At 57.8% G+C, this 5,201-nt stretch overlaps 1 non-coding gene across 1 annotated transcript; it reads left to right on the top strand.

The window, feature by feature from the left end:
* Positions 1-5,106: 5,106 nt before the first annotated feature.
* On the top strand, positions 5,107-5,180 carry TRNAI-AAU (transfer RNA isoleucine (anticodon AAU)). The gene has a single exon. It is a non-coding gene; the product is annotated as a tRNA-Ile (tRNA).
* Positions 5,181-5,201: the final 21 nt, after the last annotated feature.

The following is a 5,201-nucleotide window of genomic DNA, read 5'->3' as shown; positions in this document are numbered from 1 at the left end:
AGCTTGCCCGCAGGTACACCGAACACGCACTTATCGGGGTTCAGTTTTATGCGGGCGGAGCGGAGACTCTCAAAAGTTTCCGCTAGATCCGAGAGTAAGGTCTCTTGGTTGCGCGTCTTTACAACCAAGTCATCGACATAAGCCTCAACATTACGTCCTATTTGGCTACCCAAAGAAATTCGAGTAGTACGTTGAAAAGTAGGACCTGCATTCTTTAACCCGAAGGGCATTGTCATATAACAATAAGTTCCTATGGGGGTAATGAATGCAGTTTTTTCCTCATCCTCCCTAGCCATGCGAATCTGATGGTAACCAGAGTATGCATCTAGAAAACACAAAAGGTTGCACCCCGCTGTGGAGTCGACAATCTGATCTATGCGAGGCAGGGGGTAAGGGTCCTTAGGACATGCCTTGTTAAGGTCGGTGTAGTCGATGCACATCCGAAGCTTGCCGTTCGCGTTGGGAACGACCACCGGGTTCGCCAGCCACTCCGGATGGATGACCTCGCGGATGAATCCGGCCTCCAGAAGTCGCGCCACCTCCTCGCGGATGAAGGCTTGACGTTCCGGGGCCTGCCGCCGTACTTTCTGCCGGACCGGCCTTGCGCCCGACCGCACGGCGAGACGGTGCTCAATCACCTCCCTGGGGACCCCGGGCATATCCGCCGGTCTCCATGCGAAGACGTCAGCGTTTGCCCGCAGGAAAGAGACGAGCGCGTCTTCCTATTTGCCGTCCAGAAGACCACCGATCCGTGTGGTCTTGGACGGGCCGTCGCCCAGGGCAACCTCCTTGACCGGGACCTCGTCGCATGTGACTATCCGCTGCCTCGGGGCGGCGGGGGCGGAGGTGCCAAGCCTCTCGTCGCCTCCCTCGGGCTTGGATGCGGCGGTGAGGTGGTCCGCGCGCTGCTCCATACAAGCAAGCGCGACTTTGAGGTCGCCATGGACAGAGATGGGGCCACCGGGGCCCGGCATCTTCATCTGGAGGTAGGCGTAGTGGACTGCCGCCATGAACTTCACCAACGCGGGCCTCCCTAGGACCGTGTTGTAGGGCAGACTGAGGTCCGCCACATCAAAGTTCACCCGCTCCGTGCGGAAGTTGGCGGATCCACCGAAGGTGACCGGGAGGTCGATATGACCTAGCGGCCAAGTGTGACCCGGCGTCACACCGATAATCGGCTGGGACGGCCGGAGCACCATCCCCGGGGCCTTGATAGCGTCAAAGGCTGCGGGGGAAAGGATGTTGAGGGCTGCTCCCCCATCAATGAGGACACGCCCCAGCTTCACGTTGCAAACAGTGGGGGAAACCACCATTGCGATCTGTCCTCCCCGGGCAACGCACGGTGGGTGGTCGGTCTGGTCGAAGGTGAGGGCAACCTCCGACCACCGCGCCCGGCGCGTCGCCTCATGAGTAGGGGCCGCGGCCAGAAGCTCTCGCTTCATGGCCTTGAGGCTCCGGCGAGAAACGTGAGCACACGCTCCCCCATCGACAGTGGCAATGGTGGCCCCAGGCTCTTGGAAACCTAGGTCATCATCGCCGTCATCGATGTCCTCGGCGGGGGCCTTCTGCTTGGCCTCACTTCGCCGATTGCCGGAAGGAACCGCCGGGGACTTGCCCTCTCGGCGCTCCTGCCTCCTCTCCTCCTCCTACTTCCTCGTCCGCTCAGCCAAACTTTTGACTGCGCGGCAGTCCGCGAGGTCGTGAAGGGAGGTGTTGTGGACGATGCACCACTTGCCGGTTGGGCGCTCCCTACTGGGAGCGCCGGCCTCCTTCTTTTTGTCGCTCGCAGGCCTCCCCTTTCGGGTGGCCCGCGAAGCGCCCTCGACGGCGAGGAAATGACCCTCGTCGTCGGAATGGGCTGACCTCTTCTTCCTCCTCCTGTCACGCCGCCATGTCCGAGCAGCGGATCCGGGGGCGGCCGAAGCTGCCACACCGGAACCGGAGGGGTTCCAGGTCCATGCCTCTTCCTTACGAGCCACTCGGTCCGCGAGCTGAAAAAGCTCCGCGGTAGTCTGGGGCTCTTTGGAGGCGATCTTTTCGAGCATGCGGTTGTGCCGCACACCCCCCCTGAACGCGTAGATCACCGCGTGTGCAGGGATGCATGGTATGGTGTTGCGGACTTGACAGAACCGCTGAATGTATGAGCGAAGTGACTCATCATCCCTTCGCTGGACTGCATGTAAGTCCGCTTCTTCACCTGGGCGCGGATATGTGCCTTGAAAGTTCATGGTGAACTGTTGGCACAAATCCTCCCAAGAGTGGACGGACGCGGGTGGCAAGTTCATTAGCCAACCCCGTGCCTGTCCCTTCAGGGCCATGGGAAAGAAATTCGCCATGACCCTGTCGTCACCCCCGGCGGCCTCGATCCCGGTCGTGTAGACCTGGAGAAACTCGGCGGGGTTGACGCTCCCGTCATATTTTTCGGCGATGGTGGGCCGGAACCTTGGGGGCCAACGGACGTTCCGAAGGCTCGCCACAAAGGCTCTACAGCCGACACCACCAACCGGGGGCACGGAGGGCTGATCCCCGCGTCCGTGTTGAGGTGACACTCCAGACGAGGAGGCGCCCTCCGTTGCGTGGGTAGCACGTCGGCCATTACGCCGGCGCTCGATACTGATGCGGGCATCCGGCCCCCCACGCAGATCTTCCCGGGTCGGAGGCGCTGACGAAGGAGTGGCGGCCGAATGGCGAACAGCGGCCGCCGCTCGCCGCGCCCTCCGTCTTGACGACGTGGAGCCGGTGGTAGCAGTACCAGAGGTCTTGGTGGCGGAGGACCGCCCACCAGTATCTAGGCGCTGCCGCGCCGTCATGACCAAGTTGGCCACGTCGTCCAGCCAACGTTGGGCTGGAGACTCCGGGTCAGGGACAATGGGCGGGTGACGTAGGAGCGCGCCCGCAGCTTGGAGCGCGCCCTGGGGCGTGCTGCCGTCGCCGTAGACGAGGAGGCGACGCTCCCCATCTCGCCGCCCTTCCCCATCACCCGTGGATGTCGAAGTCGCGGATCCTTCGACCCTCTCGAGCGCCTCCTCCCGCCTAGGACTTTGGCGTGGAGGGGGCGGTGGAGTACGAGCTCGACGGCGTGGGTTCGGCTCCCCGTCGTCACCGCTAACACTCGGAGAGAGGTTGTGCGCCTTTGCTTGTTCGGCCATTGGGCTGAACAGGAAAAGCTTGGCGCACACGAAAGAATGCGAGAACTTAGAAAAACACACGCAGACCCCCCTACCTGGCGCGCCAGATGACGGAGCGTGGGGCTCCTCACCGGGAGACCGCGCAGGCCCCCCTTTGCCGGTTCGGCCGGGGGCCCTGGGTGAGATTCTAAGCTCCTAGTCTGTGGAAAGTTCGCGAGAATGGAAAAAGCACAAGACACGGGCGATGTATACAGGTTCGGGCCGCTGAGAAGCGTAATACCCTACTCCTGTGTTCTGGTGGATCTGTGTATGAAGAAGCTACAAAGAGCTGGAGAGCCAGAGAGCTCTTATTCTAAAAACCCTCTTCTCCCTTTTTTTTTCTCGTGGGATCTCCTCTCCAGATCATCCCCCCTTCCAGCCCCCTCTCTTAAGTGGGCAAGGTTCTCCTTTTATATCTCAAGGGGATACCACATGCACCACTTCTCCTTCTCTCTCTTTTTGGGTGGGGGCCCATCCTATCTATAGTAAAACTTGGCTTGCCTTCTCTTGGAAGCTGAAACACTGCCTGTTTTTGAGTGTGGCCACGCGTCCTCGTTCGTCTGACCTCGGGGATCACCCTGTCATCTCTTCATAAATGGGCGGAGATTTGCAACAGCTGCTGCCCGAGTGACCCTTCTGACGGGACGGCCCATACCTACCTCCACTCCGCCGGAAGCAGGTGCAACGTGGGAACACGGTTGTCTTCCGGCGACATAACCAGTGTCAGACCAGTCACAGACCGGTCACCTTTGTCCACCACGTGTCAGTTTAGCAATCTGCATGTTCGCCCTTCTTCATACAACGTCTTGCTTATAATGGTTGGGATAAAGCCTGGCATATATCTGACCAGGACCAACGTGCCATCTCCAGGAGCTAGCACGCTGGCTCCGGCTAGGGACGAGTGCCTAGAGACTCTCATCCTGACGGGACGGGGCGAGGCGTGTGTCAGATCGCCTGTTGCCACCTAACCCGCAATCTGACCGATCTGTGACCGGTCACAGACCGGATAAACGAGCGTGCCATACTGCGCTACATGTGGCGTGACGCGCTCGTCCAAACCGCAATAAATGCGGTTAGGTGAGCCCCGCTATGCTTACCTACCCCATATACGCGGCGTAAAACCCACAAGGGGTTGGGGCGCCTCGGCCCTCGGGGCCGAGACGGGAGCGGTCCGACCCCTCGGGGAGACAAAGAGAAGGGCGGCCGTATCACCCTCGGGCCCGACCCCCCGAGGGGGTTAGGCCACGTGGGTGATCGTGTCTGCCTCAAGTCTCTAAGTCATGATACTCCCGGTCCCATGTCACCGACACAATACTACTAAATAAATGAAAATGCCTCAAAATAAATACTAAATTTTAGTTTCCAAATTTAATTTAACTAATACAACTAATAGGCTACAGTAAAAAAGCAAGTGCTGAGGGCACCCGTAATGGTTATTTATAGGCTCTCTACAAGAGATTCATGTCAGCATATTTTCCTACTTGGATGAGATTAAATGAAGAGAGAGAGCAAAGCTATCTACTAACTTAGAGATAGTCTATAGAGAAAAACGAGACAATTATTAGAGAGCTGTAGATACCCATGTAGACATACTATTGAGGTGGTTTACTATTAATTTAGTTATCGCTGACATGTACATGTTTATAGATAACACCTTACTTTATCATTGCGGGTGCTCTAGCAAGTATGGACGGCGAGGTGGAGTTGGCCCAAAATAATGGCAAGTGTGGTGTGGGTTGGCTCTTTGTAGTAGGTGTATGTTTGGTCGAGTCGAGCGTGTGAGAATCGTGTACCACGTTGGTTCTTTAAAAAAAAGACGGTGGTGGACCGGTGCGTGTCCCCATTGAACGAATTCCAAAAGAAAAGGACAAGGGCAAAAAAGCAAACAGGCTAGTAGTATTTACGTTTTTTGTCCTACGGCAAAATCAACACACAACAAGGCCTATTAGCTCAGCTGGTTAGAGCGTCGTGCTAATAACGCGAAGGTCGCAGGTTCGAGACCTGCATGGGCCAGTTTTATTTTTTGTTGCGATT

The sequence above is a fragment of the Oryza sativa genome, chromosome 1 (genome assembly GCF_034140825.1).
Source record: "Oryza sativa Japonica Group chromosome 1, ASM3414082v1".
Classification (NCBI taxonomy): domain Eukaryota; kingdom Viridiplantae; phylum Streptophyta; class Magnoliopsida; order Poales; family Poaceae; genus Oryza; species Oryza sativa.
The sequence above is the reverse complement of the archived record's forward strand: the minus strand, read 5'-3'. Positions and strand labels throughout refer to the sequence as shown.